Source organism: Pan troglodytes, chromosome 10 (genome assembly GCF_028858775.2).
Source record: "Pan troglodytes isolate AG18354 chromosome 10, NHGRI_mPanTro3-v2.0_pri, whole genome shotgun sequence".
Lineage (NCBI taxonomy): Eukaryota > Metazoa > Chordata > Mammalia > Primates > Hominidae > Pan > Pan troglodytes.
This window is the reverse complement of record NC_072408.2, coordinates 105,289,263-105,312,826: the sequence shown is the minus strand read 5'-3', so window position 1 is coordinate 105,312,826 and position 23,564 is coordinate 105,289,263. Positions and strand designations below refer to the sequence as shown.

At 43.4% G+C, this 23,564-nt stretch overlaps 1 protein-coding gene across 9 annotated transcripts in view; it reads left to right on the top strand.

Annotated features, from left to right (window-relative positions):
* The window catches only part of LOC104001655 (putative uncharacterized protein encoded by LINC00596), a 169,737-nt gene that overhangs the window by 22,220 nt on the left and 123,953 nt on the right, over positions 1-23,564 (top strand). For 2 of the 9 annotated variants that reach the window (XR_673568.4, XR_008538330.2), the window contains one exon: positions 6,761-6,882. The exons of 6 other annotated variants lie outside the window; for them this stretch is intronic. The gene's annotated coding sequence lies outside the window, so the exon portion shown is untranslated. Of the gene's footprint in view, positions 1-6,760; positions 6,883-23,564 lie in introns of those variants that run through there. One more of the 9 variants, XM_063786989.1, reaches the window with a different exon arrangement.

The following is a 23,564-nucleotide window of genomic DNA, read 5'->3' as shown; positions in this document are numbered from 1 at the left end:
AGTGCAGTGGTGCAATCTCGGCTCTCTGCAACCTCCGCCTCCCGGGTTCAAGTGATTCTTCCACCTCAGCCCCCTCAGTAGCTGAGATTATAGGCGCATGCCACCACGCCTGGCTAATTTTTGTATTTTTAGTAGAGACGCAGTTTCACCATGTTGGCCAGGCTGGTCTCGAACTTCTGACCTCGTGATCTGCCCGCCTCGGCCTCCCAAAGTGCTGGGATTACAGGTGTGAGCCACCGCGCCTGGCATTATATTTTTATTTTATATTTTTATTTTTTAATTCTTCATGGTTACAAAATGGCTGCTGCAACTGCAAACATCACATCCGTGCATGATGTCTAAAGTAGGAAAAAGAGAGTACAGACGTTCTTCTTCATGCATTCGTCTTATTTTATGAGGACCATAAATTGTTTCAAAGTTAGACCAGAGTGATTGGGCAAATTTATATACCTACCTGATGCCTACCCCTAAATCACAGCAAAAGGAAAGGGAAACCATCAGGATTAATTAGCTGGGGCTGGGGGAAGAGCATATTTCTGCCTATGCCTGCACAAGTTGAAGCTCTTTGAGCAAGAAATAATGGGAAATGGCTGTCAAGAAGGCAACCAACTCTGTCTGCCATGTTCCTCATGTAAGGATACCGCATGTAACATGGCAGACTGTTGATCAGTGGACAACCAGTAGGAAAAATAAGATTTTAAAAAGTGTTCTAAATGCCTCACAATTATGTAATGTCATTTAATCCATCAGTAGGAGAGATGACAAGGATGACATTTTATGAGAATGAAATATCTGACAGGAATTAGCAAAAGTTTCAGAGTTTGGCCTTAGGAATAAAGTGAAGACAAAAGAATAAGAATTTGATTAAATTCACAGTTAGAACCAGATATATTACATTAATATTAATAGCAAAGGAAGCAAAGAAAGAAAATATATCCAAAGGGTAAAACGTATATTTGAAGTGTTTTGGTATTTCTACTCATGAAAGAAATGCTTCTCAGTTGGGGGAAAAGTCAGCAGACCTCTCTATGTAGCTGACGAGTTTAGCTAGTCCTGCTACTTTTGATGAGTTATTAGAAGACGCACCCACTTAGAAACAGCTGTGTGCATTTAAAACAAATCATTAATAATGAAATTGATTGTAGCTTGTGAAAAACAGAACAAACAGATCTCTGTACTTCTGCTTGAAATATTAGTTCCTGAGTTTTGAAGAGATTGTGCCAGTCAGGTTATTAGTCCCATGTAACAAAACTTTGGCTAGTTAAAGCAGAAATAGGCCGGGTGCAGTGACTCATGCCTGTAATCCCAGCACTTTGAGAGGCTGAGGTGGGTGGATCAGGAGGTCAGGAGATCAAGGCCATCCTGGCTAACACGGTGAAATCCCATCTCTACTAAACATACAAAAAATTAGCCAGGCGTGGTGGTGCGTGCCTGTAGTCCCAGCTACTCGGCAGGCTGAGGCAGGAGAATTGCTTGAACCCAGGAGGTGGAGCTTGCAGTGAGCCGAGATCGCGCCGCTGAACTCCAGCCTGGGTGACAGAGTGAGACTCCACATCAAAAAAAAAAAAAAAAAAAAAAAAAAAGAGAAATACAATTTGTTGAGGTCTAACTTAAAGCTCACAGAAACTCTGGGAGGGCCAGAATTAGGCTTGGCAGCTTGACAGTCAGAAACAAATGACTTGGTGGATACAGCAAAGATTTCATTAGTGTCTGTCACTGAAGACCCTGTTAGAACACCCTCCCCTCCACTGCTGTCTGCTGTGAAGACCTTCATGGGAATGGCACCTCCACTGGAGCGCTCCCTGGAAGCATGGGTTCTGTGCACTGCCTGTTTTCTCATACTGTTCTTCTGCAAATTGAATCTTCATATGGGTGTATCTGGGTAGTAAGGCTTGTGCCACAAGTCAGCATGCCAGCTGCAAGAAGGGCTGAGAAGTCCAGTTTCTGATTTCCACCTTTGAGGGTGAGACTTATAATGTGGAGAATTCTCCAGACATGGGAATTCTGAGCAAAAGATGCTGATATGATTTGGCTCTATGTCCTCACCCAAATCTCATCTTGAATTGTAATTCCCAATGTTGGGGGAGGGATCTGTTGGGAGCTGATTGGATCATGGGGGCAGTTTCCCCCCTTGCTATTCTCATCATAGTGGGTGAGTTCTCACAAGATTTGATGGTTTAAAAGTGTGTAGCACTTCCCCCTTTTCTCTCTCTCTCTCCTCTGCCTTAGTAAGATGTGCTTCCTTCCCCTTCACCTGCCGTGATTGTAAGTTTCCTGAGGTCTAGTCATGCTTCCATACAGCCTGTGGAACTATGAGTCAATTAAACCTCTTTCTTCATAAATTACCCAGTCTCAGTTCTTTTTTTTTTTTTTGAGATAGGGTCTCACTCTGTTGCCCAGACTGGAGTGCAGTGATGAGATCTTGGCACACTACAGCCTCTACCTCCAGGGCTCACGCGATCATCTTGCCTCAGCCTCCTGAGTAATTGGGACTACAGGCATGCACCACCATGCCCTGCTAATTTTTGTATTTTTTGTAGAGATGGGGTTGCACTATGTTGCCCAGGCTGGTCTTGAACTCCTGGGCTCAAGCGATCCTCCCACCTTGGCCTCCCAAAGTGCGTGTGGGTAGTGGGTGATCAGGTAGTTCTTTATAGCAATGTGAGAATGGAACAGACTAATACAGCATCTATGAATAGAACACATGTCAAATTGAGTAACAGACAGGCTTAAGAGCATGGAGTCAGGTATACCTTAGTTCAAGTCCAGCCCCATAGCTTCCCACCTGAGTCATTCTGGGTAACTTCTCTACCTTTGTAAGCCTGTTTCATCATTTGTAAAATATGTATGATAATAGTGGCTACATCACAGAGGTGCTGTTAAGATTAAATGAGATAGGCCAGGCACGGTGGCTCACATCTGTAATCTCAGCACTTTGGGAGATCAAGGCAGGTGGATCCGTTGAGTCCAGGAGTTTAAGACCAGTCTGAGCAACATGGTGTGACCGTGTATCTACAAAAAATAAAAAAATTAGCTGGGTGTGGTGGCATGCACCTGTAGTCCCAGTTACTTGGGAGGCTGAGGCAGGAGGATCACTTGAGGCCATGAGTTCGAAGCTTCAGTGAGGAATGGTTGTGCCACCGCACTCTAGCCTGGGTGATAGAGACCCCGTGTAAAAAAAAAAAAAAAGATTAAATGAGATAAAGCATAAAGCACTTAACCTAGTGCTTGGCGTATGGTGAATAAGTCACTGATTACAAACTTATATTACTATTATTATTGATCTTCTTGTTGGTATTGTTACTGGTGTTTATGTAGGACAATCAAAGCTGATGATATAAAATGTAACCATTATAGTACATTAGGTAGTTTTTGTCCCAGGAATTACAGTTTGGGAATTAAATTCAGAGCTCCCTTTTCTGGTTTAAAAAAGCCAAGAAGGATTAGTACTAATATTCTGATAATTTATAAATGCCTCTCTCATACTCACCATCTTCCTACATCTTCCTCCTGCTTTATCTGTTTTCCATTACAATCACAGAATGCCAGTTTTAGGTCAACATATGTTCTTGGCTGCATGCAGTGTCTCATGCCTGTAATCCTAGCACTTTGGGATGCCAAAACAGGAGGATCTCTTGAGCTCAGGAGTTCGAGTCTGCAGTGAGCTATGATTGCACCGTTGCACTCCAGCCTGGGCAACAGAGTGAGACCCTGTCTCTAAGAAAAAAAGAAAAAGAAATCACAATGTAGTCACTTTTATCACCATCTATTGGTGTAAGGGAGTCACTAAAACCAAACCAAATTTGAGGGTAGGTGAATTAGACTCCACTTCTTGAGAGGAGAGTGACAAGGTCACATTGCCGAAGAATGTATGGGATAGAAGATATTGTTGAGGCTTCTTTGGAAAATGCAATCTCCCATAACCTGATGGGGTGAGGGTGATTGAGCCTATTTCAGCCTGGCATTGAAAGCTTGGTATGTTATTACATGAGAAAGGCAGGTTATAGAACAGCATGTATGGTATGATTCCATTTTTGCTTACAAATATGCAGAGTCATATGTGTATGTGTGTGCATGCTTGTGTGTGTGCACGTGGGTAGTGGGTATGATGTGTCAAGGACAAAAAATGGGTGTGTTAGCCCATTTTCACACTGCTATAAAGAACTACCTGAGCCTGTGTAATTTAAAAAGGAAAGAGGTTTAGTTGACTCACAGTTCTGCATGGCTAGGGAGGCCTCAGGAAACTTACATTCATGGTGGAAGGCAAAGGGGAAGTAAGGCACGTCTTACATAGCAGCAGGAGAGAGAGAGAGCAAGTGGGAAACTGCCAAACACTTTTAAAACCATCAGATCTCGTGAGAACTCACTCACTATCACGAGAACAGCATGGGGGAAACCAATCCCATGATCCAATCACCTCCCACCAGGTCCCTCCCCTGACATGTGGGGATTACAATTTGACATGAGATTTGGGTGGGAACACAGAGCCAAACCATATCAGTGTGCTAGAAATGTAACTTAATTATTTTCAAAAACTCAATTTGTGATTTCTTTTCCTTTCTTTCCTTTCTCTCTCTCTCTTTCTTTCTTTTTTTTTTTTGAGACAAAGTCTCGCTCTGTCACCCAGGCTGGAGTGCAGTGGCATGATCTTGGCTCACTGCAACCTCTGCCTCCTGGTTCAAGCCATTCTCCTGCATCAGCCTCCTGAGTAGCTGGGATTACAGGTGCACACCATCACGCTTGGCTAATTTTTGTATTTTTAGTAGAGACAGGGTTTCATCGTGTTGGCCAGATTGGTGTCGAACTCTTGACTTCAAGTGATCCACCTGCCTTGGCCTCCCAAAGTGCTGGGATTACAGGTGTGAGCCACTGCACCCGGCCTCAATTTGTGATTTCTTTCCCCATATTTCTACCTCCAGAGTCCATCTCCTGCCCATTCATTCTGATACAGAAAATGACACTTAGTTGCTTCCAGATAATCACAATTGACTTAAGTGGTTTCTTAGTCACTGAAAGTCCTAACACTTTAGAATAGTTTCTTCTCTGGGGTGGGGAAGTGGGGGGAGCTGGTGAGGGGTAAGGCAACACATAGTCTTAGAAACCAAAGCAGTTAATTTTTGTTTTTTTTTTGAGACGGAGTTTCGCTGTTGTCACCCAGGCTGGAGTGCAATGGTGTAATCTTGGCTGACTGCAACCTCTGCCTCCCAGGTTCAAGCGACTCTCCTGCCTCAATCTCCTGAGTAGCTGGAATTACAGGCACAAACCACCATGCCTGGCTAATTTTTGTATTTTTAGTAGAGACGAGGTTTCGCCATGTTGGCCAGTCTAGTCTCAAACTCCTGACCTCAGGTGATCTGCCTGCCTCGGCCTCCCAAAGTGCTGGGATTACAGGTGTAAGCCACTGTATGTGGCCTAGTTAACATTTTATATATCAGCTTGCTACATATGCCTAGGAATGCTACAAATGTACATTCTGGATTATAAGAAAATATGGGACTGTCCCCCATTTCTTTTTATCTGTATTTCTAACTTTTATACGATAAGGACATATATTATTTATATATATGTATATATTATGTTATATACTATTTATATGCTGTTTACTTATAGGATTAATTTTTCAATCCACATAATCAGGATTGATCAATATTTTTTAATATCAAATAATCCCAGGATATAAATCTAATTACTATAATACAATAGCATTCAATTAATCATTAGTGTATTATTGCCAATGGGAAATTTAAGAAGCATATTTAAAAGAGTAGAGTTATAACTCAGTTGAACCTCTGATTAATTTTATCAGAAGAGATGAAGTCATTGGAGGAAGAGTAAATGCTGTTTAGGGCCAGCTCCTAGTTTAGGTTAGCTTAGATTGGTAGGTTTTAACTCACTTAATGGGTCATTCCTAGGACAGAAGAATCCTAGGCTCTTGGCCTGGAGCTGTTGGTTTGCTCTAGGGTAAAAATTTGGATCCTAGTCAGATTACAAATTTAGTTAAGTCTCATATAGTCCCTGAGGGAGGGGAGATGGGGGTGCTGTTTTTCTTGGCAGTTTCTGCAGTTGCTTCAGCCTGGAGCGTGCTGTTGCTGCCAGGAAGACACGCCTGTCTAGTGTAATCTACGAGAGAGAATGCTTGGCATTCCTGGACAATGAAGCACAGAGAGAAAATGAAGATTCCTTGAGAGGTGCCAATCTCCTTGAAAATAAATCAGATTTCAGCCTGGGCAATGTGGTTAAACCCCGTCTCTACAAAAACTACAAATATTAGCTGGGCTTGGTGGCATGTGCCTGGAGTCCCAGCTACTTGGGAGGCTGATGTGTGAGGATCACTTGAGCCTGGGAGGCAGAGGCTGCAGTCAGCCAAGAGTGCACCACTGCACTTCAGCCTGGGTGACACAGCCAGACTCTGGCTCAAAAAAAAAAAAAAAAAAAAAAAAAAAAGAACAAGAAAAATAAATCAGAAAATCAGATTATTAGCAGAGCCCTGGGAGAGGAGGATGTGCAATTTGTGTGTGTGTGTGTGTGTGGTTTTAAAACAAATTGAAAAACTTGATGGGAAATCATAGGAAAGCTTATATAAAGGGAGGATCAGAGGAAGCTTACAAGCTGCTGAAATCTGTATAATATCAGGATTTAAGCCACGGAGATAATCTAGGAATGAACTTTTTAGATAGAAAAAAAGGTGATGTGTTTTTCTTGAATAGACCTGTTGATTTGTTGATTCAGGTTTTTTTTTGTTTTCTGTTTTTTTTTCTAGAAACTCAAGACCTGCTCGTGTAAACAAAACCTTAATAACATTTTGATTTCTAAAAGTTTATGTTCATTGTTTCTAAAGTTTTAATAATGAGGAAGGTGAAAAAAATTTATTATTATAAATATCAATTGCAAGAAATCATATTAAAACAATGTCCTTAAAGTTTAAGATTTTTCCCACTTCAAATTCCTGGAAATGTAAAAACACAATCTTTCAGTTTTTCTTGTTGAAATAATAAAGTGTTCTGAATAAATCTACTGATTTTACATAGAGTTCTATGGCTTTGATACTATAAAATGAAATGGTTTGAGATTGAAATACTTCAATTATTTTAAATATTCCTGCAGTTCTTAAGTGTGTAGCCTTATTGGGAACCTAAAGTGGAATAAGACAATTGCCTAGTGTCTGTATTTATAGTGTAGGTCCCTGTTGGAAAATTTCATTGAGGTTTCTTTTTCTTTCCTTCTATTTTTTTTTCTTTCCTTTTTTTTTTTTTTCTTTTTTTTGAGACAGGGTCTCAATCTGTTGCCCAGGCTGGAGTATCCCCCTGAAGCCTCCACCTCCCTGGCCCAAGCAATTCTCCTGCCTCAGCCTCTCGGGTAGCTGGGATTATAGGCACTTACCACCATGCCTGGCTAATTTTTTAATTTTTCTGTAGAGATGTGTTTCACCATGTTGCTCAGGCTGGTCTTGAACTCCTGGGCTCAAGAAATCCACCCACCTCGGCCTCCCAAAATGCTGGGATTACAGGTGTGAGCCACTGCGCCTAGCCCCAACTCACAGTTTTTAATTGCTGTGAATACTCCATGGTGTGCATCATTAGGAGGAGAGCTTTTTAAGGAGGCAAGAGAATTTGACCAATGTGGTAGAGATGGTCAATAAGAAGGGTTACACATTGGGAGATTTAGTAGTATGGAGGCCAGTGGCAATGTGTGGTGGAGCAGGTTCTTGGGGTCGTGGGGGTAGAAGCCAGACTGCACCGAGCAGAGGCCTGTTTGGGAGGAGAGCAAGTAAGACATTGACTACACTCAGCCTGCGAGGGAAGCTGGACCATCCAGGGAAGGAGCAAGGGGATGCAGAATCAAGGAAGAGCTTGGAATTTTTAAGCTTTTGTTATCCGAATAATCCATGTTCAATGTAGAAAAATTAGGAAATTCAGATGAGCAGAAATAAAATAACAAAATGGAAAGTGTATTCATTTCTTAGGGCTACCGTAACAAATTACCACAAACTGGTGCCTTGAAAACAACACAAATGTTTTTGTTTCTGTTCACATTGTTCTGGAGGCTATCTGAAATCAGAGTGTCAATATGGCTGTGCTCCCTCTGAAGGCCCTACGGGAGTACCCTTCCTTGCCTCTTCCTAGTTTCTGGTGGTTGCTGGCAATTGTTGGTGTTCCTTAGCTTGTAGCCACATCCCTCCAATCTCTGCCTCCATCATCACAGGGTGTTCTTCCTGTGTGTCTCCTCTGGGTCTCTGTTTTCTCTTATAAGGACACCAGTCATTAGATGAGGACTCATCCTAATCTAATAGGATCTCATCTTTTTTTTTTTTTTTTTTTGAGATGGAGTCTCTGTCACTCAGGCTGGCGTGCAGTGGCATGATCTTGGCTCACTGCAACCTCCGCCTCCTGGGTTCAAGTGATTCTCCTGCCTCAGCCTCCCAAGTAGCTGGGATTACAGGCATATGCTGCAACGCCTGGCTAATTTTTGTAATTTTAGTAGAGATGGGGGTTTCACCATGTTGGCCAGGCTGGTCTCAAACTCCTGACCTCTGGTGATCCGCCCACCCTGGCATCTCAAAGTGCTGGGATTACAGGTGTGAGCCACTGCGCCCCACCAAGACCTCATCTTAATTTAACTAATTATATCAGTAAAGACCCTCTTTCCAAATATGGTCACATTCTGAGGTTCCAGGTAGACATGAATTATTGGGGAACACTATTTGACCTAGCATTTCTTTTTGCTTTCTTTCTTTCTTTCTTTTTTTTTTTTTTTGACACAGGTCTTGCTCTGTCAACCAGGCTGAGGAATGCAGTGGTGCCATCTTGGCTCACCATAATCTCACCTTTGAGGCTCAAGCTATCCTCTCACTTCAGTCTCCTGAGTAGCTGGGACCACTAGTGCATACCACCATGCCAGGCTCATTTTTTTTTACATTTTTGGTAGAGACAGGGCTTTGTCGTGTTGCCCAGGCTGGTCTTGAACTCATGGGCTTAAGCAATCTGCCCACCTTGGCCTCCTAAAGTGCTGGGATTATAGGCATAAGCCACTGCGCCTGGCTAGTATATTCTTTTCCCCTCTCCCCTCCTCCCTTTCTCTCTCTCTCTCTCTCTGTCTCTCAAAGGATGAGGGGAAGCATGAGTGTGTTTATAGATTAAATGAAAGAGTTAGGAGAAAAGAAGAGGTTGGAGATAAATCTTAGATAATTGGTAGGTCAGAGTCTCAGCAGAGAATGGAGAGGTGGGTTGGAGAGCACTGGGGAAGGGGATGGGCCTGGGGCCTGCCTGGGTCACACAGCCTTGCCTGGTCACTGACTCCCAGCCTGATGCGGAATTACTCTCCTCAAGAGCACCCTGCTTAGGTACAGCCTTTCACGGGTCAGCCTTAGCAAAGGCTGTGATGGGAGGGAAGAGGAACATGCCCCAAATGGGATCAAATGCAGGGCTCTGGGAGAGAGCTGACTGGAAGGATGCTTGCATCCTACCCTCCACCTCCTCTCTGGGGTTTCAGGAAAACATAATGATCATAATGATGTTTTTATGTTTCCTGTGATGTTGGTCATCTTCCCCTCCGCAACCCCCGCCTCCCTTCAAGTTTTGCCTGCATCTTATAAACTGGAAAAACCCAAGAAACTCCTAAGTTCTATATAGTTCAGTAGTAGGTAGTGGCCTCTGCCAGTCGGAGCATCCCAGAAACATGGCCAGTTTAAAGCCAACACTTGGCCGGGCCTGTGGCTCACGCCTGTAATCCAAGCACTTTGGGAGGCCGAGGTGGGAGGATCACAAGGTCAAGAGATAGAGACCATCCTGGCCAACATGGTGAAACCCCGTCTCTACTAAAACTACAAAAATTAGCTGGGCGTGGTGGCGTGTGCCTATAGTTCCCGCTACTCAGGAGGCTGAGGCAGGAGAATCGCTAGAACCTGGGAGGTGGAGGTTGCAGTGAGCCGAGATCATGCCACTGCACTCCAGCCTGGGCAACAGAGCGAGACTCTGTCTCAAAAACAAAAAACAAACAAACAGAAAACCCAACACTGGAAATGGAAATGGACTTATCATTACGGCCCTAGTTCAGCACACACAAGATGTATAGGGAAACCAGTATGATAGGCCTGATGACCCCGGGCAGGTAGTCAAGGGTAAAGTTTCTTAGGTGATGAGAGGCTTGGTACTTATAGTCTCTAACATGCATTCTTGAGCAGGGATGTGATGTACCCTACAGAGGACACACTGGCCACTGTAGCTGACAACACAGGGAGACCAAGGCCAGGGCAGATGTGCGCAGGACCTTGAAGGCAAGAGAGTTAAAAAAAAAAAATCACTATCTAAGTGGGAGGAGCATCTCCCACTCAGTGCAGTGAGCTGCAGGCATTCATCAGGTGTTCAGTGAGTTCTGATTAGGGACTGTGCTGGCCTTGGAGCTATAATGAGGAACACCTTGTTCCTGCTCACACAGAAACTACAATACATTGGGGTGTGTATTAGTTCAGTTTCTTTTGGCTTTAGGAAGCAGAAATGACCTTGCAAGCTTGTTGGAGGAATATTAGAGGTTCTTAGAGAATTCGCGGAAGACAGCTTGGGGCCCCTTACTAGCCAGAGGCTAATAACATCCTCTGAAGAGTGCTATTATTTGTGTGAAGGAGTTTCAGTGTCCAATCTTTGTATGACTCAGTCCCAAATTGCTACAGGGAGACTGTGGCCCAGCTCGAGTAAATCATCTGTGGTTCAGGGCTCAGGGTTATGAAGTACACACATGGTTGTCGCAATCCTACCTGTGTGTATTGAGTGCATCCCCACTTCCTTCCCTCTCAGTTGAGTGCCCCAGCGATGGGCAGAGTGCATGAACCTGAAAGCCACTGTCTTCTGGACAGAGAGGTAGACAGGTAGACAAGCACCCAGCAATCACAGCCCAGTCATCAGTGCTGTGCTAGGGGAAGCATAGAGTTGTGTGAGAATACATCAGTCAAGACCCATTTGGAGGAAAGGTTTAGAAACCCAGCTTATTATTTTTTAGGGGTTGTTGCAAGTTTTGTTTTTCTTCCAACTTTTAAGTTCAGGGGTACATGTGCAGGATGTGCACGCTTGTTACATAGGTAAATGTCTGCCACGGTAGTTTGCTGCACAGATCATCACATCACCTAGGTATTAAGCCCCAGCATCCATTAGCTATTCTTCCTGATGCTCTCCCTCCTCCCACCCCCACCCTCTAGAACCCCAACTTAAACCAACTTAGGCAAAAAGAAGGGGACTTACTGGAAGGCTCACACTGAGAAGGATGAGTGGCAGGTGGTATCAAGGTCATTGGAACAGGTGATTTGAGTGCTGCTAGGTCTTCTTTTCTCAGTCTCTCAATTCTGTTTCTCTCTCTGTGTTGTTAACTTCTTTCTCTTAGGAAAGCTTTCTTTACATAGCAAGAAATGTGGCCACTAGCAATTCCTGAGTCTCACCATCTCCTGGCCTCACCAACAGAGAATAAATAAATCTTTGTTCAGCTTCAGTTACAAAAATCCTAGGGAATGACAAAGATTGATTGGCTTTAGATAGGAGTCCATCCAGCCGGGCGCGGTGGCTCATGCCTGTAATCCCAGCACTTTGGGAGGCCGAGGTGTGTGGATCACCTGAGGTCAAGAGTTCTAGACCAGCCTGGCCAACATGGTAAAACCCTGTCTGTACTAAAAATACAAAAATTAACTAAGCATGGTGGCAGGCGCCTGTAATCCCAGCTACTCAGGGTGCTGAGGCAGGAGAATTGCTTGAACCCAGGAGGCAGAGGTTGCAGTGAGCCGAAATCATGCCATTGCACTCCAGCCTAGGGGACAAGAGCGAGACTTCGTCTCAAAAAAAAAAATAAAAGATATGAGTCCATCCCTACATCAATGAAGTGTACCTAGAGAAGTAGAATAGTGTAAAACCATATGCCATACTAAAGCTGTATGATGATTTAATGACAAACCAAAATGATTGACATCAAGTACTTTAGGTTAATAGTCCTGTACTAGTTATCTGTTGCTGCATAATTAATTACCTCCAAACTTAGTGGCTTAAAACAACAATAAATATTTGTGATTTCACATAGTCTCTGTGGTTTGAAATTTAGGACTGACTTAGCTGGGTGGGTCTGTCTCAGGGTCTTTCATGAGATTGCAGTCAAGGTGTTGACTGGGTCTGCAGTCATCTGAAGGCTTGACCAGGGCTGGTGGATGCAGTTCTAAGATGGCACACAAGAGTGAGCTCACTCAGTTCCTCCCTATGTGGGTCTCTCCACAGGCAGCTTGAGTGTCCTCATGACACGGTGGCTGCCTTCTCTCAGGGTGAACAAGCCAAGAGAGTGCAAGGTGAAAGCCACAACATCTTTAATGGCCTAGCCTTAAAAATCACACTGTCTCATTTCTGCAATATTCTTTTCATTACACAGGTCAGCCCTCTTAAATGCGGGAGGGGTCACACAAGGATATGAATCCTAGGCTGTGAGAATCACTGGGGGTCATCTTGGAGGCTGGCTACCACATTCCCCAAAACTCATTCTGTAGAATTGGGATGTTAAAAGTTTTTATATGAAGAAGGGCTTTGCAGTCAGTCAATATTAGAAAGGATATGTTAAAGCAAGTTAAATAGATTTCTTTCTCTCAGTCATTCTATACAGTTTTTAGTACTCTGACTCTCACTTTGAATCTTTCTCTCTCTTTCTTTTTCTTTCTTTCTTTCTTTCTTTCTTTCTTTTTTTTTTTTTTTGACAGAGTCTCACTTTGTCACCCAGGCTGGAGTGCAGTGGCATGATTTCGGCTCACTGCAACCTCCTCCTCCCAGGTTCAAGGGATACTTCCTGCCTCAGCCACCCGAGTAGCTGGAATTACAGGTGTATGCCGCCACGCCTGGCTAATTTTTGTATTTTTAGTAGAGATGGAATTTCATGGGGTTTCACCATGTTGGCCAGGCTGGTCTCGAACTCCTGACCTCAAGTGATCTGCCTGCCTCGGCCTCCCAAAGTGCTGGGATGACAGGTGTGAGCTACCGCACCTGGCCTCACTTTGAATTTCTGAAAGAGAGATAGAATAAATAACCGTAGCACAGCTTCCTTCTTTTTTTCTTTTTTCTTTTTAGAGCTGGAGTCTCTCTCTGTCATCCAGCTGGAGTGCAGTGGCATGATCTTGGCTCACTGCAACCTCTGCCTCCCAGGTTCAAATAATTCTCATGCTTCAGCCTCCCAAGTAGCTGGGACTACAGGTGTGCACCACCACGTCTTGCTGATTTTTGTATTTTTAGTAGAGACGGGGGTTTCACCATTTTGGCCAGGTTGGTCTTAAACTCCTGGCCTCAAGCAATCCACCTTCCTTGGCCTCCCAATGTGCTGAGATTACAGGTGTGAGCCACTGCGCCCAGCCAGCACAGCTTCTTTCTCATTCTCCAGCTTTTCCCCCAGTGGGCCTTTCTCCACTCCACCATCTCTCTTTCCTTCCCTCTACAAGCATATCAGACTGCTGTCTGTCTCCTGTTAAAAATATAAGCTTCTGGCCAGGTGTGTTGTCTCACACCTATAATGCCAGCACTTTAGAAGGCAGAGGTGGGAGGATTACTTGAATCCAGGAGTTTTAGACCAGCCTGGGCCACATAGTGAGACCTCTGTTTCTACAAACAAAATTAAAAAATTAGCTGGGCATGGTGGTGGATACTCGTAGTGCCAGCTTCTCAGGAGACTGAGGTGGGAGGATCACTTGTGCCTAGAAGGTTGAAGCTACAGTGAGTCATGATCATGCCACCTCTCTCCAGCCTGAGTGACAGAATGAGACCCTGTTTAAAAAAAAAAAAAAAAACAATGCCAGGCACGGTGGCTCACGCCTGTAATCCCAGCACTTTGGGAGGCCAAGGTGGATGGATCACCTAAGGTCAGGAGTTCGAGACCACCCTGACCAACATGGAGAAACCCCGTCTCTACTAAAAATACAAAATTAGCCGGGTGTGGTGGCGCATGCCTGTAATCCCAGCTACTCGGGAGGCTGAGTCAGGAGAATCACTTGAACCCGGGAAGCGGAGGTTGCAGTGAGCTGAGATTGCACCATTGCAGTCCAGCCTGGGCAACAAGAGTGAAACTCCATCTCCAAAAAACAAAACAAAACAAAGAAAAAGAAAAATAAGCTTCTGATAAAGCAATACAGTTTCATCTGGAGTTGGTCATTCTTGACCCTCCAAAGCCTTCTTGTCCATTTGGTCAGTGCACATCATGAAAACCCAGGAGTGATTAAAAAGGAAAGGAACACATTGTCACATGAAGGTGGGTAGTCAGTCTGAGGAAGTTCTGCAAGAGAAATTTTACAAAGCTCTCTATATTGGCCATGGTGTTGGGTGATATTGAGTCATAAAGTAACGAATACTATTTGAAGGCCAATAATCATTCACACATGAAAGTTTGGGCTGCCTCTTTAAGATATGTTTGTGTGGGGGAAACAAGGTACAGGTTAGTAACATCATGTACTTTGGTTTTTGCCAACAAATACGAGACCTTCCAGTTTTAGGACTTACCCCATCTCCTCTCATCAGTGTGACTGTTGTTATTTCTTTTGTGTAGGTTATTTGTCATGACAACAACTCAGTTTATTTAAAGTGTTTTATCATATTTCTGTGAGCTGGTTATACCATCTTGAATTATTTAATTCAGAGTAAACACTGAGGTGGTGTGTATGTGAAAGAGTCTACACCATATGTGTTTATGGAAATGTGTTTATTGAGATGTCGTTTCCAAGCACGGCATCTGCTCTTGTGCATCTTTTATATTATTTTGCATGGAGCCTATACAATGATTGATCTCCACCATCTGATAGTTTTCCTTTTAAGACAGTTTCCCTTCTTATGTTCTTGATAAATGATAATGTTTAATATTTGGGAAGAAAAAAGCATCTAAATTAAAAATAAGAATGATCAATAAAAATGTCTTCTGAGTTCTTTAATTTCCATTATGCAGTGCATGATTTTTAGAAAGAGCTGAAGTCTGTGCATTTAGAAGAGTAAGGTTTTCTGAATATTATCTCAAATGGAAAAGCCCAAGTTTACTCAACCTGTGATTCACACAGAGGTCTAGGTCTCATAAAGACTGCTGAAAATCAAATCCTCCTCTTCACCCTTTTTCCATGGACTGAACATTTGGGCTTTGGGTTCCTATAAATATACTCTGAGTTCCTGTTTACAGTGTTCCTAGGCATCCTGCCTTGCTGCCCAAGATGGAGTTTTACAATGTCCAGTGTTACCTAATGGCTTCTTTAAATTGCAAATTCACCTTACCATCCTTGGTTGTCTCTATGGAGAGAAAACTTAATCCCCAAATACAACCCCACAGAGACCTATACATGCACATGTACTGAACTCAGAAAACAATGAGTCATGCAATCAACTAGTGTTCATCTATCTTCTTAAAATAGCACTTGAAGTAATTTATTATTAATAACATTTTCTGCTGGGCACAATGGCTCACACCTGTAATCCCAACACTTTGGGAGGCTGAGGCAGGAGAATTGCTTGAACCTGGGAGGTAGTGGTTGCAGTGAGCCAAGACTGCGCCACTGCACTCCAGCCTGCGTGACAGAGTGAAACTCCATCTCAAAAAACAAAACAAAACAACATTTCCTGAGTTTTCAAAATCAGAGAATTGAGCCTATCTAGGGTATCAACTTCTTGATTTACCAAAAATATATTGGTTCAAATGCAGTAAAGAAACTGCAACCATCTTAACTGTAAAATCTGCTGCTTTTAAAACTGGAGAGGGACTCAAGCACCTTGAAATGTCATGGTCACTAACATCTCTCTAGTGTGGTTTGCAAACCACTGGCAAGATGCAAGATGATTTTAGGTGGTACATGGATAAGCTTTCAAATGATTTAATCATCATTTACTTATACTGGGTTGAATAATCTCCCTCTCAAAATTAATGTCTAACCCGAACCTCAGAATGTGACCTTATTTGGAAATAGGGCCTTTGCAGATGTAATTAAACGAGGATCTTGATCTCTGGTATCTTTATAAAAGAAATAAGAGGGATATTTGGACACAAAGACACACAGGGAGAAAAAGGTCATGTGACTATGGAGATAGAGATTGGAATGATGCCTATAAGCCGAGAACACCAAGAAGCCAGGAAAAAGGCATCAGACAATTTTTCCCTGAGAACCTCCAGAAGATCAACACCTTGATTTTGGACTTCTGGCCCCCTGAACTGTAAGAGAATACATTTCTGTTGTTTTAAGCCACTTGGTTTGTAATGATTTGTTATGGTAGCCCTAGGAATCTAATGCATTTATTTATTTATTTTTGAGACATGGTCTCACTCTGTCTCCCAGGCTGGAGTGCAGTGGCAAGATCACGGCTCACTGTAGTTTCGACCTCCCAGGCTCAAGAAATCCTCCCACCTCAGTCTCTTAAGTAGCTGGGACTGCAGGCATGAACCACCATGCCCAGCTAATTAAAACAATTTTTTTTTTTTTTTTGTAGAGACGGGGTCTCTCTATGTTGCCCAGACTGGTCTCAAACTGTTGGGCTCAAGCGATCCTCCTGCCGTAAGCGATCCTCCTGCCTTGGTATCCCAAATTGCTGGGATTACAGGCGTGAGCTATTGTGCCTGGCCATTTAAAAATATATTACACAAAATAAACATGATGGTGTTATAAAACCTGTGATTTCTGAGTTGCTAGTGTTTAGACTAATAGTCCCTAAATTTATTTAGGCAGCAAAAAGTGCATTGATTAAAAAAATTAAGTAAGTAATTTCATAGGAGGTAGGGAGATATTGCAAAAATGCTGTGGGTGGTTCATGGCTGGATAAGCAGTTTGGGAAAACATTGCTGTTTGCAGCCTGTGGCTCCTTCAACCTGTAGTGGCATGGTGGGAGATCTAGGTCAACAGCGATCTGCATTCCTAATAACTCTGTGACTTTGGATAAAATATGAATAATAGCCTTGAGAAGCCCCATCTTCCTCAGCAGTAAAATGGGAACAGTAATAAATATCTCACAGGACTTATGTGGGGATTGAGTTCCTTTTCCTTCAGCCTTGAAATATCAAAAGCTTAGTTATCTGAACCAACTCTGCTGAGTGTGGGGGTGGGGGTGGGCTCCTGGCAGCTGGGTTGATGTACAAAAGAACATTTTGTAATCATTGGCCTCAAATGTGGGTTGCCAGTGATAAATATATAGGGCTGAGCAATATGGGAAGTGAATTGCGATAAAGTGGTAGGAACTGATGCAAAGAACCTCTGATGAATCACAGCTGAAGTCAACTTTCTATTATTTCTGGGTCTTATGCATTTAATGAGTTACAATGTCCTTCATTTCTCCCTCTTCAATATGATCATGTCACAGTTCACAAAAGTGAGGGAAAGAACTCTAGATGCAATCTGACTTCTATCTCAGATGTAGGAAAAACCTTTGTAAATTCAATGTTAATTTCTAGAAACACTCTAGGATGGTTTACTAAGCAGATGATATGTGAGCACTTAAAAGAGAATATTTTTTGATCATCAGGAGTTGCATGGATTTTCTGGGATTCAGAATTACTTTGACCAGTCTAAGCACTTGGCTGAAACCAGCAAGGTGAAATGGAGAGGGAATAATAGAGCTAAAATATACTGTTTCCTAGCAAATGGGTAGGCACTGTGTTAGATGTTATCTCATTTAATCAGCGCTGAAACTCCTGAGTGTAGATATTGCTATTAAAATGCCATTTTTTTTTTTTTGAGATGGAGTCTGGCTCTGTCACCCAGGCTGGAGGGCAGTGGCAGAATCTTGGCTCACTGCAACCTCCGCCTCCTGGGTTCAAGCAATTCTCCTGTCTCAGCCTCCTGAGTAGCTGGGATTACAGGCACCTGCCACCATGCCTGGCTAATTTTTGTATTTTTAGTAGAGATGGGGTTTCACCATGTTGGCCAGGCTGGTCTTGAACTCCTGACCTCAGGCCACCCACCTCAGCCTCCCAAAGTGCTGGAATTACAGGCATGAGCCACTGCACCCGGCCGATATTACTATTAAAATTCTTATTTTACAGATGGGGAAACTGACTTGATGAAGTTAAGTGACTTGTCCCAGATTTTGTAAATAGAGATTAAATAGTTCATTCAAGATCATCGAACAAGGCAGTCTGTCCCTAGAGCTGGCACTCTTTTCTCTCTCTCTCTTCTTTTTTTGAGAAAAGGTCTTGCTCTGTCACCCAGACTGGAGTGCAGTGGCATGATCATGGCTCACTATATCCTCGACCTCTCAGGCTCAAGCAGATCGTCCCACCTCAGCCTCCCAAGTAGCTGGGAGCTGGGACTACAGGTGCACACCACCACACCTGGCAAATTTTAAAATTTTTTGTAGAGATAAGAGTCTCCATATGCTGCCCACGCTGCCCTCGAACCCCTGGGCTCAAGTGCTCCTGCCTCGGCCTCCCAAAGTTCTGGGATTACAGGTGTGAGCCACTGCACCCAGCCTGGAGCTTTTGTTCTTTTTTGTGAGATGGAGTCTCGCTCTGTCCCCCAGGCTGGAGTGCAGTAGTGCGATCTTAGCTCACTGAAACCTCCGCCTCCCAGGTTCAAGCAATTCTTCCTGCCTTGGCCTCCCTAGTAGCTGGGATTACAGGCGTGCGCCACCATGCCTGGCTAATTTTTATATTTTTTAGTAGAGATGGGGTTTTGCCGTGTTGGTCAGGCTGGCCTTGAACTCCTGACTTCAGGTAATCCACCCACCTGGGCCTCCCAAAGTGCTGGGATTACAGACATGAGCCACCAAGCCTGGCTGAGCTTTTGTTCTTAACCTCTGTATTGTGCCATGTGAAAGCTTAAAAAATGTAGAGACCAGGAGCAGTGGCTCATGCCTGTAATCCCAGAACTTGGAGAGGCCAAGGTAGATGGATTGCTTGAGCCCAGGAGTTTGAGACTGGCCTGGGCAACATGGCAAAACCCTATCTCTACCAAAAAAAACCTCCCAAAACCAGAAAACACAACAAAAATTAGCCAGGTATGGTGGTATGCTCCTGTGGTCCGACCTACTCAGAGGCTGTGGTGGGAGGATTGCTTGAGTCTGGGAGGTTGAAAGACTCTGTCAAAAAAAAAAAAGTAGAAACACAGGAAGGGGAAGAGGGTTCCTAAATGGTACAAGAGAAAGAACTTGGTCTTTGGTGTCAGGCAGGTCTTGTTACAACCTTGGCTGGCTCTGCCATTTAGCAGTTAGTTGACCTCAGGCAAACTACTTAAACTCTACAAACCTCAGATTTCTCATCTGTAAAGTGGATGCAGTAATATATACCCCATAGAATTCCTGGGAGGATTAAGTATGATGAAATATATCCATACAACTAGGATTCATGAGATATGATCAGCATTGTACCAAGTGTTTTATTTTATTTTTGAGACAGGGTCTTGCTCTGTCACCCAGGCTGGAGTGCAGTGGCCTGAACATGGGTCACTGCAGCCTCGACCTCTTGAACTCAAGCAATCCTCCCACCTCAGCCTCCCGAGTAGCTGAGACTACAGGCATGTGCCACCATGCCCAGCTAATTTTTTGGATTTTTTTTTTTGTAAAGATGGGGTCTTGCTATATTCCCCAAGCTGGTCTCAAACTCCTGGGCTCAAGCGATCCTCCCACCTTGGCCTCACAAAGTACTGGGATTATAGGTATGAGCCACCACACCCAGCCCTGTACAGAGTATTTTTTTTTTTTTTTTTTTGAGACGGTGTCTCGCTCTGTCACCCAGGCTGGAGTGCAGTGGCACAATCTCCACTCACTGCAAGCTGTGCCTCCCGGGTTCACGCCATTCTCCTGCCTCAGCCTCCCGAGTAGCTGGGACTACAGGCACCTGCCACCACGCCTGGCTAATTTTTTGTATTTTTAGTAGAGACGGGGTTTCACTGTGTTAGCCAGGATGGTCTCGATCTCCTGACCTTGTGATCCGCATGCCTCGGCCTCCCAAAGTGCTGGGATTACAGGCGTGAGCCACCGTGCCCGGCCATGTACAGAGTATTTTAATTAAGGCAATTTACTTAATCTTTACAACAACGCTTTGAGGCAGGTATGCTCATCATTACTATTTTACAGATGAGCAAACTAAGGCTTAGAGAGATTAAGTGACTTGCCCACGGTTACACAGTCAGCACATGGCAGAGCAGGAATTCAAACTCAGGAAGTATGAATCCACAGTATAAGCTCTCATCTGCTTTTACTGTGTTACCTTCCTATGTGAAAAAGACTTGGAAGTTGGAGTTATATACAAGCTTGATAGGATTCTACAAGTATAGCAGCTTGCAAAAAGCCCTAAATTCAGATTTAGGGTACATTTATACAAAAATGGCATCCAGTGCATATATTCTGTGCTGTTTTGATTGCATCTGCAGTATTGTGTTCAAATTTGAATGATACATTTTATTTTTTATTTTTGCTGAGACGGAGTTTCACTCTTGTTGCCCAGGCTGGAGTGCAGTGGCACAATCTCGGCTCACTGCAACCTCTGTATCCTGGGTTCAAGCGATTCTACTGCCTCAGCCTCCCTAGTAGTGGGATTACAGGTGCCCACCATCACACCCGGCTAATTTTTTGTATTTTTAGCAGAGATGAGGTTTCACCATGTTGGCCAGGCTGATCTCGACTCCTGACCTCAGGTGATCCACCTGCCTTGGCCTCCCAAAGTACTGGGATTACAGGCGTGAGCCACCGCGCCCAGCCCGGATGATACCTTTTAACAGAGATACTGAGAAATGGAAATAACTACGATGATGACAGAGGTTGGAAATAGTTGCAAGAGAGAAACAGCTGAAAGTGTTTTGGTTTGATGAAGGCATGCAAGGGGTCAGAGAGGTAGATGTCTTTGGGAAAGGCTGTCCAGATAGGTTGACAGTACCTTGAGTCCTCTTTGTTCTTGGTCTTACAGGTGCAAGGATTTCACTTTATCAGTTAATTAATATTCAGAGTTGATCTTGGCAACTGACTCATTCTAACCAAACTTGTAAGAGACTGTTGCATATACCAGAATGCCAATTAATGAACTTAAAATTAGGAACATAAGCACCAAACAGATTTTATACATGTATTTGTTGATCAGAGCATCTTGTTTTTCTAGTTTTATCTTCTGTCAGCAAATATACATAAAAACTGTGGGCCGGGCATGGTGGCTCACGCCTGTAATCCCAGCACTTTGGGAGGCCAAGGTGGGTGGATCACCAGAGGTCAGGAGTTTGAGACCAGCCTGGCCAACATGGTGAAACCCCGTCTCTACTAAAAATACAAAAATTAGCTGGATGTGGTGGCAGATGCCTATAATCCCAGCTACTCAGGAGGCTGAGTCAGGAGAATTGCTTGAAGCTGGGAGGCGGGCAAAGGTTGCAGTGAGCTGAGATCAAGCCACTGCGCTCCTTGCTGGGCAACAGAGTGAGACTCCATCTCAAAAAAGAAAACAAAACCAAACCCAAAAACTGTGGTAGGCTAAAAGTTGTTAGCTTGCAGGTAGGGTAAAACTGCAGACTCTTCTCAATTTCTCATTTAAAGTCATGGTCAAAAATTGATATCTCATATTTCATTCACTGATTTTATTAACTTGATTTATATCTCATTTTATTAATTTGTTTTATTCATATGCACATTTTATATGTGGTTTTGAACATTTGTATCTTGTCAAATCTGCAATGTAAACAAATATAAACAAATCTGCAAATTGTTTATATGCTTTACCCATTTTTTAACTGGGTTATTTTTAATTGAATAGTAGATTTCTACTGGGTTGTTTCTTATTGATCAATATGTTCTTTTTTTCCTTTGAGATGGAGTCTCGCTCTGTTGCCCAGGCTGGAGTGCAGTGGTGCAATCTTAGCTCACTGCAGCCTCTGCTTCCCGGGTTCAAGGAATTCTCCTGCCTCAGCCTCCCGAGTAGCTGGGACTACAGGTGCGCGCCACTACATCCAGCTAATTTTTTTGTATTTTTAGTAGAGACAGGGTTTTGCCATGTTGGCCAGGTGGTCTTGAACTCCTGACCTCAGGTGATCTGTCTGCCTCAGCCTCCCAAAGTGCTGGGATTACAGGCGTGAGCCATGTGCCCGGCCTGATCAATAGGTTCTTTATATAAACATATATCTAAAATATTCAGCTAAATTTAGATAATTCAGATAAAATGTTATATATATAATATGTATAAATAATAAAATAGGCCAGGAGCGGTGGTTCACACCTGTAATCCCAGCACTTTGGGAGGCCAAGGCAGGTGGATCACCTAGGTCAGGATTTCAAGACCAGCCTGGCCAACATGGTGAAACCCCATCTCTACTTAAAATACAAAAATTAGCTGGGCATGGTGGCACATGCCTGTAATCCCAGCTACTTGGGAGGCTGAAGCAAGAGAATTACTTGAACCCAGGAGATGCAGGTTGCAGTGAGCCGAGATGGCGCCATTGCACTCCAGCCTGGGCAACAAGAGCAAAACTCCATCTCCATAACTAAAATTAAAAAACAAAATAAAGTGAGGTATAAAATTTTGTTACATCAGTTGCAAATATTTTATGTAATAATTCAGTTACTTCTCGACTTTATGTACCTTCTGTCATACGTGAATGCATTTGGCTCTCTGTTTTGTTAAGATAGCTTTCTCTCTCCAAGGTTTTAAATATATTTTCTCACATTTTTTCTGTTATTCTTTTTTTTTTTTTGAGACAGAGTTTCGCTCTTTTTGCCCAGGCTGGAGTGCAATGGTGCCGTCTCGGCTCACTGCAACCTCCGCTTCCAGGGTTCAAGTGATTCTCCTGCTTCGGCCTCCTGAGTAGCTAGGATTACAGGTGCCCGTCACCACGCCCGGCTAAATTTTATTTTTTAATTTTTTAATTTTATTATTATTATTATACTTTAAGTTTTAGGGTACATGTGCACAATGTGCAGGTTACATATGTATACATGTGCCATGCTGGTGTGCTGCACCCATTAACTTGTCATTTAGCATTAGGTATATCTCCTAAAGCTATCCCTCCCCTCTCCCCCAACCCCACAACAGTCCCCAGAGTGTGATGTTCCCCTTCCTGTGTCCATGTGTTCTCATTGTTCAGTTCCCACCTATGAGTGAGAATATGCGGTGTTTGGTTTTTTGTTCTTGCGATAGTTTACTGAGAATGATGATTTCCAATTTCATTCATGTCCCTACAAAGGACATGAACTCATCATTTTTTATGGCTGCATAGTATTCCATGGTGTATATGTGCCACATTTTCTTAATCCAGTCTATCATTGTTGGACATTTGGGTTGGTTCCAAGTCTTTGCTATTGTGAATAGTGCCACAATAAACATACGTGTGCATGTGTCTTTATAGCAGCATGATTTATAGTCCTTTGGGTATATACCCAGTAATGGGATGGCTGGGTCAAATGGTATTTCTAGTTCTAGATCCCTGAGGAATCGCCACACTGACTTCCACAATGGTTGAACTAGTTTACAGTCCCACCAACAGTGTGAAAGTGTTCCTATTTCTCCACATCCTCTCCAGCACCTGTTGTTTCCTGACTTTTTAATGATTGCCATTCTAACTGGTGTGAGATGGTATCTCATTGTGGTTTTGATTTGCATTTCTCTGATGGCCAGTGATGGTGAGCATTTTTTCA